General features: G+C 39.7%; 1 long non-coding RNA gene across 1 annotated transcript; it reads right to left on the minus strand.

The window, feature by feature from the left end:
* Positions 1-3956: 3956 nt before the first annotated feature.
* On the minus strand, positions 3957-14931 carry LOC143435521 (uncharacterized). The gene is made up of 3 exons (XR_013105892.1): positions 14739-14931; positions 9113-9333; positions 3957-8148 (listed from the first exon to the last, which is right to left on the minus strand). It is a non-coding gene; the product is annotated as an uncharacterized LOC143435521 (long non-coding RNA).
* Between the last annotated feature and the right edge of the window lie 126 nt (positions 14932-15057).

Raw genomic sequence — 15057 nt, forward strand, 5'->3', positions numbered from 1 at the left:
CATCTGAACCACCAAATTTAGTCCAAGCAGAAACCAACAATTTAAATAAACCCAGAGCAAGTAAGAAACCTTCTGACCAATAAAAGTCCAGGTGCATATGGAGTCACAACAAAAAAATATACTTTCAAAGAACTACAGTTTTCAAATCACTCAATTTTTTTTCAAATTACTCAAAAAGAAAGAAATATTTTCAAGTTACTCAAAAAGAGAGAAAAAGAACAGTTATGTCACCTTCTAGGAAGCCACTGTGACTCTGTTACCAAAACCAAGTGGAACCCAATGCAGCCGAAACCAAAACAAACAAAAAATATTGCAGGCCAATATCATTATAAACATAGAAGCAAAAACCCTCAATAAAATACTTGCAAATATTTGAATATATGCATGTATTACAAAGATCATCCACCAGGATTAAGTTGGCTTCATACTGGGGTAGATCAACATATGTACATTTGAGTATAATAAATTATATAAGTGGACATAAACTCATGGAATTATCTCAATAGATATAAAAAAGACCTTTGACAAAATTTATCATGCTTAATAAAAGCATGAGAAAATTTGAGAAATTAGGATTGAAGGGGTTATATCTCACATATAGAGGCTATGTGTCGTACCCACAGCATCCATTATTCTGAAAGGAGAAATACTGAAAACAATCCCATTAAAATTAGGAATGAGACAGTCCACTATCTTTGTAATGTAATGTAATGTAATGCTTGAAGCACTAGTGAGAACAATAAGTGAGAGCAGAAAATTAAACAGATATAAATAGCAAAATAAGAAGTCAACTTATTCCTGTTTGCAGATAGATGACAGTATACAAAAGAGATTCAAAAAATTCCCAAAGAAAATATCTAGAAACACTAAGAATTTCAGTAAAGTGTTGCAATACAAAATCATATTTAAAAATTGGTAACCTTTCTACTATGCCAATAGCAAGTATGCCGAGAAAGATCTCATGGAAATTAATAGCATGAAATGACCCACAACTGGTTGAAATGTACAGACTAAATGTCTGTGAGATTCCCACCACAAACAAAACATCTAGAATTCAACCTCTACAATCAAGGCTAAGGTAAACTTGAAAAAGTGTAGCAGAAAGATGGCAAAAGTCAGAAGATTAAAAAGCAATAATGTCTTCTAGATAGGGAAGCTGCATTCATAAAATCTCAGCAGAACGGTTGCCACAACATCTGGATAGGTCTCTGCGACAACCATGAGAACAGAAAAAAGATCCCAAGGAGGCAAGAAGGCAGCAGTTTGGTTCACCACAACTAAATAGCTAACGTTGGCTCAAACTTTAGGAGTTTGACCCTGAGATGTTTATTTTACACATATTTTAGCACAGAACAATTTGGTGAAAACTTTCCTGGTGATAATTAACTGAGTCCTGAGTGCATAATAAAGCATGCATAACTCTTGTGGAACAAAGTAAAGTTAAATAAAGCACAGATGTGACTACAACAAAACTCTTTATAAAGTATGTATGAAGTATCCATAAAGATAGATTCTAAAGATTGACTAAGGAAAAGTTTCATAAGTTCCCATAAGAGTCCGGGAAAGAATCTGGTGTGGCTTCAGCCATATAAACCACCAGGCTATTAACCAAGTCTGCTCCCAGCATTCTGAGCAGATAACAGGCTATGAATCTCTTCCCTTGAAAGAATAACCCTGTGTGTTTAACATTCCAAGATCCATAGTACCTATCTGTGAGCATAAGGACCTGCGTGCCTCCTAAAAACACCCGAATAGTGACAGGACCAAATGACATGCCAATCTAGATGGGAAAAATCTCCTAAGACCCCACCCCTAGATGAAGATCTACAGGCAGTCAAAGAGTGTCAAGGGAGAGAATCAGTTTTACCCAATAGGTTATCCAATCCCAAGTGGTAATTCCTAAGGACAAACACACAAGAGCAAGACTACATGGAACCAGTAGGTGTATTTGTAGTTTATATTTGTATATGCACATTACATGTATCAACAGTAATTAATTAAATAAGGATATGGCACTATTTTGAGCAGGAGTAAGGGCACAAGAGTTGGGGAGGCAAGAGTAGAAGTGATGTAAGTATAGTACCCATATATGAAACTCTCAAACAAATTTAATAGTTAAAAAACAAAGACACAAAACAAAAATAAACTTGCAAGCATTACAAAAGTGTTTATATGACCAAAAATGCGCCAAAAGACCAAGAAACATGGCTGGGATTGAGGTTGAGTGGAAATATATTAGATTTCCCTGTAGTCTATGAAATGTTTTGCAGAGCCCTTGGGGAGTTTTAATAAGAAGTTGACTCTCAGAAAAGACCAGTGTCTCTCATGCAAACATGTTTTCCCCCAAGAATGGGTCCCTGCTACAACTGGCCGTTTGATATACTTATCAAAGGTATATCAAATATATTTGATATACTATGTTGGCTTCAGCACAACATAGTAATGCATTTAAAAGCAAAATAGCTGTAGTGTTTTGACAATTACATTCTCTGAAGTTATATTTATGCAGGAGAACATCTCATGGCCACCACACACAATGAACTCCCAGAAAAATATTTCTGAATATATGTATATATAAAGAAAAATATGAAGGGAACAGTAAATGATAAAACAGTAATTATGGGGTGGGGAGATGACTCAGTGGCTAAGAGCACTGATTGCCCTTCCAGAGATCCTGAGTTCAATTCACAGCAAAACATGGATGTTCACAACTATCAGCAATAGCATTTGATTTCCTATTCTGTCATGCAGACATACATGCAAATAGAATACTCTTGATTATATATATATATATATATATATATATATATATATATATATATATATTGGATATATATATATATATTGGATGGGGGTGTCAATAAAGAGACCATATGAAGTGAACAGAAGGCCATAAGGGTCAATAATACTTATACAACATGGCACTGATATGGATAAACATACTGTACATCCAGGGAAGTCTGAGTTGGGAACTAGGATTAAGCAATGATGTGTCTGTTATATAACCACCCCTGGCAAAATGTCACTTTTGTGAAAATTGTATATAACTATGTCCTGTGGTCACAGTTTTGTGCCTTTATCTTCAACTTTGTCTTTGTCTTTGCCAGCTTTTACCTGCTGTATTTCTCCTTCCTCAGATTTCCCCTGTATGTGTCAATCTACATGGCTATCTGTGAACTGTGTGCTGGTAATGAATAACGTCACATCTGCCTCAGTAAGTTTTCATCTCCCAGTCTCCTGTGACTCTCATTTTCTGATTCTAGGGCTAGGATTCAGGGGAAAGCTGAAGAAGCAAAAACAATCAGGTAAAGGGCTGGCAAGCCCCAAGACAAAGACATAGACAAAGCTACCATAGTACTTGGTTTTATTATAATAGTAAGAAAATTCACATTGAAGACAGAAAAGAAATAATTATGCTCTAATTGTATTTTGAGAGAAAAGTTTCATTTTAACAGGAAGGGTGATGTGTAGGAGGAGCTAAGGTAGGAGGAGTACTGAGAGGAAGAAAAGGAGTAAGAAGAGGAGAAGAAGAGGAGAAGCTAGGTGATGAAAGAGAGAAAGAGGGGGGAGACAGGGAGGCAGATGTTCATGTATCTCCACCAGTCAAAGATAGTTGTTATATCTAGGTCGGTCAGTGGGTTACACCTCTGATTGAACAATTCCAAACTTATAAAGCCTATGATTAACATTTTTTTAAAAAAAATGTATAAATGCAAAAAGGAAAAGAGGGCATGGGATAGGGGTTTCCTAAGGGGGGTGGGGGGAATGGGGATAGGGGATGCCATCTGAAGTGTAAATAAAATATCTAATAAAAAAAAGAAAAGAAAACAAAAAACAAAAAACAAAAAAACAATGTTGACATAATTTGAAAAATCAAGTAAGACAAATATTACTTAAGGAATAATGTTATAAAATATTTTTAGATATCTAAAATATATAATGTTTACTCATGTAAATAAATTTAAAGTGGTCATAAAAAAAAAGAAAAGAAAGAGTTGTCCATGTCACCCCTCCCTCAACTCCTAGTAACTTGGGGAGAAACACCTCTCACTGGGGCGTGGGGAGAAGAATTAAGTCTAGACTTTATACTTCAAATCCAGTAGTAGGTCCACCACAGGGAAGCCAGTTCTTAACAGAGTTCAACATCAATTTGCTATCCACAAATAGAGCTGTTGATACTACATAGCCATGTAGCCATGGGAGTGGCTATACTACCTTTCTCTCACACTTGCACGGCAGACTTGGGAACAAGACTCTACCTGCTGGGAAGAAAGGCAGAATGCTAACACAGTAATTTGCCTTGGAACTCCACTGGGTCGTCACTCAAATCTAGGTAGAAAATAAGCACTGGTATCAGTTGCAGCCTGCTCTCTGGCCCACGCTTGGAGGCCAAAATGTCCTGGCCCGAGCTGCCACTTCCGTCTGCGGGTCAGGGTCTAGCAAGAGAGAGAGAGAGTGGGGATAAAGAGACAGGAAGAGAAGAATGGAGACAAGACAGAGGTTCTGATCAAGTCTCATTTATTGAAGGGAAATCTGGGGTACTTATAGGCTTTTGCCACGTGCCTTGCAGGTGTGGATATGACTTATGCCTTACAGGTGTGTATAGTGGATAGCACGTGCACCACACACCTTGCAGGCATGGATAGCACGTGTGCCTTGCAGCTGTGGGCACTAAACAGCAAAACAAGATATGTGGGATAAACAAAATGTTTATCAGAGTGTGCTTCAGCTGTTGTAGGCTGTTGAAAAACAAGTCTCTTGTCAGGGTATATAGCTTGAGATGGCTGCAAGGATGACAGCCGCTTTCTGCTAGGAGTTGGCTCCCAACAGGTATCCAGGCCAGAGCTCAAAGGAACGGACTTTAGACCTGCCCTGACATCTGGTGGACACTTAGTCCTTGGTGAAACAGTCTTACATTTTGGCCTGCATCACTTCTAGACTTGGAACATGCCCAAGGCACCTCTCCCAAGAACTGTTCACATTTCTACAGTTGTGACTCTGTATGTTAGGCTGTTTACCTTAGTACTTGTGACTGATGGGTTCTAACTTCAGAAACATGGGTAGCTCTACACACTAAATTGTAGATGGTGTTTCTAGGCTTTCCCTGGCATCAAGAAATGACCTGTGCCCTATTAAGGTGGAGTCTTACAGGTTGTCACATACCTTGGAAAGCTGAAGAAGCAAAGTCACACATCAGATAAAGGGCTGGCAAGCCTCAAGGCAAAACTTTAGACAAAACTACCTACCATCTGCTCCAGCAGCATTTACCTTTGTGCACCCATGAGGTTGTGCAGGTCTTTACACGTGTGGGAGAGAGACATTCAGTTAGATGTCACCCTTGATGGCAGGGGTTTTAGCTTCACTAACATTATATCAGGCTCAGGCAGTGTAGCATGATGGAAGACTATATTTACTGCAGTTATACAGTGGGAACAAGGCAAGATTTTTACTTTGTAATTTAATGCAAGGCAGATAAAACAAACAAAAAATTGAGCAGGTGCAACAATTCCTAATCTCAGGCCCAGTGCCCATGGAGAGAACCACTGGAATATCCTTTCCAGCAAGCAGGGATGCAGAGTCCCAACACATTTGTTGGAATTCTATTGCAGGCAGCATCATCAGTGGCTGATTGTGTCAGTTATCAGTCTTGTGTCATGAGTCCATGTCAGTAGTGGACTGCCCATAGCAGTGTGACTTTTAGTTCAATCCATCACTAGACTAGTCATGGATGACTAGTATAAGAGTTTGACATAGAATTGTGGTACTGATGCCCACAAGCTTGGCTGAAGAGCCTGAGGCCAGTCTCTCCACAATTATTCTTCCCAGAGCCAAGGAGAATTCAATAACGACAAGCTAGAAACTATGGACAAAGTGTCTGTAGCTACCCTGTTGTAGAATGTGACTTGTAGGGAGACCCTAGACTAGCCTCATGTACTCTCCCAATTCATTCTGAAATCCATGCCAACTGAGGTGTGGACAAAACTAGGCCTCTAGTGTTCAAACAGTACAACACAGTAACAGCAGGTTTGCACATGATCCAGTGCTGAAAGAGCAGGCGTGACTACAGGTATAAAAATTAAGCAGCTTCGTTAAACTATGGGAAGGACAGGCAGGAAGTGGATTGTGAACACTGGAATAAATACCAAGACTTTCAATGTGGAGATGCCATTACATGCCAACAGGCCCCAAGAACTCACCAGAAATCATGCCTTTGTTTCATGATCAGAGTAACAAGCTAATCTGAATGAAATTTTTGATGAAGATTTTCCAGCATTAGTTTTAAGGCAACTTGACATGTTTCAAAAAAGCAGTGAGGAATGAATGACTGATTCAGTGCTCTAACACAACCTCATTTCCTCAGAAAGGGATGCAAATAAAAAAAAATCATTTATCTGAAAAAGATCCCGAATGAAATTAACAGTCAAAGAAGGCATCCGTGGTGGGGCAAATCTAAGAAAGGAATTATTAAAACTGAAATGCAAGCTAGCTGAAAATAAACAATTGAGAAGCAAAATGTAACACATGGTTATATTATTTCAAAGGTGAGGATCACAGGTTACACGGTATTCATGAGGAATCAATTATCCTTTCTAGAAGTGCTCAAATTATGGAGTGTGTGTGTTGGGTGACATCATTCTCAAGGAAACTGAACAAAACATCTACTTACCAGAGAAGAAGCCAATAGCACCAAAGTCCATCTTGATGAGCCAATAAGTTTTTTATAGCGATTACTCAAAGAAGCAGAAATTGCACAAAGACAATTCTATCACCAAAACCAGTAAGGGTGACAGCTCACAAAATTTGGAGCCCTGGAGCACAGTGCACAGCCTGAAGGTGGCTAAACAGGTTCAATAGTGCCCCTTTCAGGAAGCTGGTCTTCACTTCTTCTAAGTAGTTAAGTTGGTCTCTGCTTGCTGCTAGGCTGATCTAAGTCTCTTCTAGGCACCTCAGATTGGAGAGTGATGGACTGTCCTGGCTAGTTTTATGTCAATTTGACACAAGCTAGTCATTTCAAATGAGGGGACCTCAATTGAGAAAATGCCTCCATGAGACCCAGCTGTAGGGCATGTTTTCAATTAGTGAGCAATGTGGGAGGGTCCAGCCCACTGTGGGTGGTGCCAGCCCTGGGCTGGTGATCCCAGGTTCTATAAGAAAGCAGGCTGATACCTTCTGCAGCCAGGGCGGAACTGCAGTGGAGCAATAGAGACACCAACCCATCCACAAAACTTTCAACCCAAAATTTATCCTGTCTACAAGAAATGCAGGGTCGGGGATGGAGCAGAGACTGAGGGAATGGCCAACTAATAACTGGCCTAACTTTTGACCCATCCCGTGGGCAAGCACCAATCCCTGACACTATTAATGATATTCTTATGCCTGCAGACAGGAGAATAGCATAACTGTCCTCTGAGAGGCTCCATCCAGCAGCTGACTCAGACAGATGCAGACACCCACAGCCAAACAGTGGATGGAGCTTGGGGACTCTTATGGAAGAATAGGAGGAAGGATTGTGGGCCCCAAAGGGGATAGGAACTCCACAGGAAGACCAACAGAGTCAACTAACCTGGACCCTTGGGCCTCTCAGAGTCTGAATCACCAACTAAAGAGCAAACAAAGGCTGGACCTAGGCCTCCATGCTCATATGTAGCAGATGTGCAGCCTGACCTTCATGTGGGTCCTGAGCAACTGGAATGGGGGCTATCCCACAAACTGTTGCCTGTACGTGGGATATGTTCTAGCTGGGCTGCCTTGTCTGACCTCAGTGGGAGAGGAAGCCTTTAGCCTTGAACAGACTTGAAGTGCCAGGGTTAGGGGAATAGTCAGGGGGGTCCCCACTTACTCAGAGAAGAAGGTGAGGGGGATGAAGGAGGGGATAAGGATCGTGGGAGGGGTGACCTGGAAGAGGCAGTGAGTGGGATGTGAATTAACTAAAAGAATTAAAGTTAAATAAATAAAAAAGAAAGCAGGCTGAACAAGCCATGAGGACAAGCCAGTAAGCAGCACTCCTCTTGGCTTCTGCATCAGGCCCTGCATCCAGGTTCGGGTCCTGCTTGAGTTCCGTCTATGATAAACAGTGGTATGGAAGTGTAAGCCAAATAAAGTCTTTCTTCCCCAAGGTCATGGTGTTTCCTCACAGCAACAGCAAGCCTGCAGGGATGAAGTAAATCTAGTCAATTGTAGGACCTTCCTGAAGCTGTTGTTTACTTCAGACTTAACCAGCTTCTCTGAAGTACAGGGTCGTTCAGTTCCCTTTGGAACACTGTGACTTAATAAGCTGCTCCCAAGATAGAAGGTTTTATCTGAGAGGAAACTGTTACCTATCAGTGTGCTTTCTGTGAGTGTTGGTTAACTGTTTTATGTATCAGGATAATTATACTCCATTGAAGGAATGATATGTATAAATATTAGAAATTTGTAATATATATTTTTGAGTACATAGGGTAAGTTATTGTGTGGCAAGAATAACTTTAATGATTGCATATAATAAAGGGAGGCATAATTATCAGTAAAGACTTTTTGAAAAGGCTGCATGGAAACCTTTTCACAGAGGCATCCTAAAATATGTACCTATCCATATATTTAAAAATTTAAGTGGAGTAATCCTATAGTGAGGGGGCAATGCCCATACTGGACAGCAAAGGGAAACATAGAAAGGCCAGTGACAAGAACAAGTTACTTCTTTTGATACTGTTGGCTAGTGTGGTTCCAAAGGGACCCCCGAACACTACAGATCATTTGTGCCTGACTGTTCCCCTCTCTGTCCCCCTTGCCACAACCATCCCTCTTTACTTTCCTGGTCTCTGCAGTTATTCCAGGCTGTATCCTGCCATTTGAAGACTTGGTGCTAGGAACCTCAGATGAGAAAGAGCATGCGATGTTTCTCATTTTGGGTCTGGTTTACTTTTATGTGACAAGATTTTTTTTTCTTGAGAAGATTCAATACACATCTATTGACTTGATAGGGAGCCCATGACAGACCACAGTATGGATATCACCAAACTCCAACTCAGTGAACCAATGAGTTTTGTTTGGGTTTCTTACAGGAATATAGGTGACTGGCTACTTATAGGAGAAGAAATGACTCAAAGACAGCTGCATCACCAAAGCTCACCTCAGCACGGGTGACAAAATGGGAATCTGGAGCACACTGCACAGCCTGCAAGCAGCTAAACAGGTTGGAGGGTTTCCTTTCCAAGTAACTCAGTTGCTCTAAAACTCTTCCAGGCAGCTGGGCTGGTTTCAGCTTCTTCTGGGCAGCAGGTCTAGTCTTAGGGTCTAATTTGTAGCTTGGTTTGTCTGAGAGGGACTCCCAGCAGTCCTTATTGTTTTCTCCTGGACAAAAAGAACCCAGTGAATCTGGTCAGCTTCACGAAATCCCTGAAGCTATTCTGAATTGTTTAACTTCCTGATTAAGAAACTTCCCTGAAGGATGGAATCTTTCAGTCTCTGAGGAAACTACTGCATCAAGTTATTTCATTCAATATGAGCTTCTCTGGTTCAGTCCTGCAAATGCCTGCAGAGTCCACAATTACATTTTTTATAGCGGAATAGTATTCCGTAGTGCATATTAGCACAGTTTTATTATGTATCTGTCAGTTCAATGACATTTAGGCTGTTTCCATTCCCCAGCTACTGTGAATATAACATCCACGAACATGGCCTATCAAATATCCACGGAGTAGAATGTCAAGTCCCTTAAGCATACACTAAGGATAGATACAGCTGGGTCATATGATAAATTTTACTGGATTTCTTAGTGTTTGTAGAACATGATTCTCTTAGCTCAATGGTCATGATATTCATTGGATCAGCTGTGCTTGCTTGCAAGTGAGCAACAGGTCTTGTTGACAGTTGAGATCCTCTAATAGGATGGGGTAGGGAGGGGCACTGGACCCTCCTGAGATTCTGTCCACTACTGTGAGCTGTTTATACTTATTCTTCCTCTAATTGCACGTGGCACTGGGGGATTGGGATTCTACGGAGATACTAAAGTACATATGGTAGAAAATAGTAACGGAATGGGCTCCATCTGCGCAGCTGTGTTATCATCCATACTGAGTGAAGACTTTGCCGTGTGACTCTTCTTGGATTCCCACGATCCTATTTACATGCTCTTAATGCTCTTAATGAAGCCTAACAAATTCATTGGTTCCTCAAGGTGAGGTTTGGTGGAATCATACTTTGGTTGGTCATTGGAACTTTATAAAGAGGAGATAGATGTTGTCCACATAGTCCCATGAAAGGAATTTTCACAACACTTAGTCAGTGATTAAGCAAACATTTCCCCCTTTATTTTTAGATTATATTTCCCTATATAATTATATAGTAGTGTGGGATTTTTAAGAGATTGAAGTTCAAAAAATAAAGAATGGAGAAAAATTTTCCAATAACTTTCTTATTAACTTTGAACTACCCTTTAGAGAAAAAATATATACATGATACATATAAAACATAGTAACATATAATATCATTCATATTATAAGTATTAAACATATAAAAATTTTAAAGGAGTGAATGGAGAGATATTTAAGCAATGAAGAGAACTTGGTCCTCTTCCAGAGGACCTGAGTTTGGATCCCAACTCTCAGGTCAGGTAGCTCAGAACTGGAGCTCTAGCTCAAAGAGATCTGATGCTCTCTTCTAATCTCCTTGGCAATCACATACACGGCACGTGCTTGCACATGTCTATATGCATGCATATACATGAGCACACACACACATATACACACACAGAGTAAAATAATTCTTCAAAAATGATTCATGAAGGTATAATGAAAGCCTTAAGTGTAAACAAGCAATATTACAGCCCTTCTTCTTTTCATCCACTTGTCTACATTCCTATTCGACTATGATTTTTTAACTGTTGCATCCTTTCTGCTACAAAACATGTGTCCCAAGTTAATGCTAACACTATCCTATGAAACCATGCTTTGTGATTTATCCTAGACATTATTATAATAAGATGGAGCTCAATTCTATTTGCAGCACTCCAGTGAAAGATTGTACTATCTACCTCTGGGTTGTACATAAACATTTGTATATAGTCTTTGTTTGAGATAATGTGAAAGCATATTGCAACTCATGTTGGCAATTAAAATAAAGATTTGAATTTCTAAGAAAATATCTTTGACTTCTGGAGTTGCGTCCCAAAATATTTGAATGTGAAGTATCAGGGAAACCGAGCATGTTTTTCAAGGAGCTAAATCTATTGAAAGTTCTCGCCATATATTTAGGTTTCTACACAAGAATGAATCATTACATACCTACTCATTCCTTTTTTCATAAGTGACAGAATGTAAGGTTGGGCTTGCTGCCATATGCAAAAATTCAGCAGACAGACCACAGGACACCAACCTTCAGAAGAACCTTAAACTCCGAAAAGCAAGATGGTAATTGTTCACAGATAATGTTAGTCCTTGGGAGAATGCTCCTAGGTGCAAGAGTACTGTGACCTAGTTACTGACTTCTAAATCCCAAATGTTGGGTTGTAATTCTATGGTGTCTTTGTAGGTTCTGTGGGCTTGTACTTGCACAGCATCAGGAATAGAGACACCCAGTTCCTACCTTAGGAAGATGTAAAGGTCTATTCCACAAAGTCAACAAGGAGGAGCAATTAAGATCTAGGTTACTTTTTACTAGATGCAGAGGAAGAGTTTTCCGATAGTTCTATGTTAAAAGAAGTATTCTAGAAGGAAAATTGTAAGGTCTGTATCTTGCTACTAGAACACATGGAGCCAAAAATCTATCTATCCTGTTAGTGGAATTATGGACCAGACAAGCTACTTGAGCTCAGGTTACTGAAACTTTGAACCCTGTGTGTAAACAAGAGAGAACTGTTACTAAATTCCTCTAAGAGGCTTTTTTGCCTTTTTTTCACTATGGTACTTAAAGCTGTCATCAGACATCCAATGTAAGAGCATGTTTTCCTTTTGTTTAATCAGTCCAATTCCTTTCCTTTATCAAAGATTGGTAGGATTTTAATCCCAATATCCACCAAGGTTATAAGCAGGGAGAGACAGCAGAGAAAACACCATTGGCTTTAAGAAACAACCAACATTTGTAGGAAATACAAAATTCTCTGCCCCTGGGTCTACAAAGCCTTATAACCTTTCCCCCTACCCCACCCCACATCCTGTGATTTTCTGCTTCTTCATTGGCTACACTCCCAATTCCCAGATAGAAGTTTCCCTCATCTGTATCTAAGGATTACATGTATCTTTCTCTGTTACTTCTGCCAGAAACATCCCCAAACCTAACTCTTTGAAAACCATACAGCTTATTTGTCTCGCTTATTTGTCTTTTAAAAGTTGTTCCTGTACCCAATTAAACACCTCCCATGTTTCCTTGTCTTCCTATCTTTGTTTTTTATAACATAGCAACTATCTCCTAACAAAATGTCAAACATTGTAGGTGTTTTATTTCAATGTTACTATTGTTCAACACTCTCCAAAACACATAAGGCTCTTTAACAACATACATGGCACACTGAACATGCAATAATATATGTAGAATGAAATCATTATCCTGTCTGCACCTGCTTTACATAAATGACTTTCTCCAGCTCCATATCTCCTCACATTTACAATGGAAAATCTGGATCTACCAATTGAGGATACGCTTAATTAATGAAGGCATTTCAAAACTGAACTTAGATACTGGCTAGATTTGGAGAAAAGGGCCAGCTCTTTGAAACTTTCATGTGTCTAAGGGTGCTTGATGAGTTATTTGTAATACCACCTGTGAGAAGAAATGGAGCCGTGAGCATTCTCCTTGTTCGTTGTCTTTAACCTCTCCAGACAACAGAAGTAGATAACCAACAAAGAGCTAAGAGAGACCAGGGCTTTGTGGGACACCAAACTCAAGGAATTAGATTCATGTAAGTGGTGTGATGTAATAGTACATTTTCTAGAAATAACTCTTACATTTGAAGAAACTGAACTTTTATCAGACCTTGCAAGCAAGTTAATGATATACCTTGGGGTCACTTAAGATTGTGTAGATAACTGTGATCCTACTGTGTACTCAGTCTGTTTAAGTTTAATCTGCCTGTAAGAAAACAATGTAGCCAATCTTACTATGCAGGGGAATTATTAAAAAGAAATAGCCTAAGCCAATGCACAGGTTTCATCTTAAATCATGTACTATTGTTTCATGCCTCTTACCTAGAATAATGTATGTGTGGATATGTGTATGTTGTGGTAATCATTTGCTGAAAGTAGCAAAGAGGGTGAAGGTGATCTTAAAAAAAAAAAAAACCAAGTCTTACACAAATCTTAGAATCAACACGTGGATGTAGGTTGAGCTTATACTGAGTAGCTATCCTGGGTCAGTTGAGACCAGCAAAGTAAATACTTCCCCTGTTAAAAAAATCTGTTCAAGATTCTCAGTTGTTTGCTTATTCCTTGCCCAAGGCTAGGCCATAAACAACCTGTGACAGCAAAGATAAGGCTTATGCATTTAGGTTTGTCATGGGGTTTGCTTCAGGAACTTCTGAGTAGGAAGCAGGAATGTGAATTTCTTTTGCAGTTCCCAAAGCCACTATGAGTGCCTGTTCATTAGGAATGCTGGGTGGGCCCGATTAAAAGTTTCTGTAGAAAGGAATTCTTCATTTCTTCTCCATACCATATTTCCTATAATGTTCAATACATAAAGAGCAAAGGCTTTTGTTAGAAACGGGCAACAGGGGCAGATCAGATACATAAAACAGAGGAGCACCATAGAGAGGCCATGGACCACAGGCAAAAGACATATGGAGAGAAGTGGAGACCTTAAATGGGTGCTCACTCTTGGTCAAACTACTCCAAAAGGAAGTCCCCTTTTCCATTCCTTAATGTGACATTGGAACATTTTGTTGCCCCTCTGCCTATGGTGGAGAAATAATGAACTATACATTCTTTAATGTGCAGTTGACACAGGACAGAAAAACATTGCTGTTCCTGGGCGTTTCTAAACCCCAATTCCTCCTCCTTTTCCTAAACATTAGGTTCCAGACACTTGAAGATTTTAGCGTGTTTCTGAGCCCACTTGACTATTCTGCCCCCAGATGAGTTTAATTTCTGCCTCCTACTTGCCTTCCATTTTGACGACAGTAACTTTAACCTAGGATTCTCTTTTCCTTTAATGAAGAATTTCATTATAGCCCTTATCCCCATCTGACTCAATATATCAACATGGTAAGTACAGAGCTGCTTAAAGCAGAGTAAGATATATGTAAAATCAGATTTATTCCATGCCATACTTATACTGCCTTAGAAGATGCTATGGTCATATAGCATTTATAGGGAATTCGGCCACAGTAGAGAAGAGAACTCATTTCAAAGTGGCTGTTATCAAGCAAAAGAGATGGACTAAAAAGCATATGTTCAAATCTCTCCTGCTCTGGACAAGGTTCTTCATGAGAAGTCTGGCAAGTCCTTATACTGGATCAGAGTTGGAAGGGCAGGTTAGGGTGAGTACTGAAATCTAGCAATGGAAGGTAATAATTGTAGGGAGTGTAAGCTACTATGTATGTGGAAATTTGATATAGTAGCAATAGGAAATTAATCAGAAGCAATTGGTTATACAGTGCAGGGTCTAAGGGTTGGAAGTAGCATCTGCAATGTGTCCTTGACATATAATCAAATTGCCTTCTAAATATTTATGTTGATATCCATAGACTAGTGCTGCTTTTAGCCAGGGCCAGAGGAAGTTCTTTTATTTTTTTAATAATGGAGGGTGGTATATGTAGAGACTCGTACCTGGTTGATGTGCTGAAAGCAAGTACCTCTTGAGCTCTCAGCCCTAAAGAGGACATCATTATTGTCATCTCCAAACCCGGGAACATCATGAAAGAAAAAGTGGACAGATTTTGAGAGCAGGAACATGGAGAAGAGTGCTTTGAAATGCTGTCTTCTGCACATGGTATCGTTCTTTCAGTCAGGACCACTGGCATAAGACCTGCACAGACAGAAAAGAAATGAAATTAGAAGGCAGACAAGTCAGGAACAATGGGATCATGGGTGGGAGTGAGATAAGGGAGGGTGACTGACGTGACTATTATCTCAATATGTTGTATAC

Source organism: Arvicanthis niloticus, chromosome X, assembly GCF_011762505.2.
Source record: "Arvicanthis niloticus isolate mArvNil1 chromosome X, mArvNil1.pat.X, whole genome shotgun sequence".
Taxonomy (NCBI): domain Eukaryota; kingdom Metazoa; phylum Chordata; class Mammalia; order Rodentia; family Muridae; genus Arvicanthis; species Arvicanthis niloticus.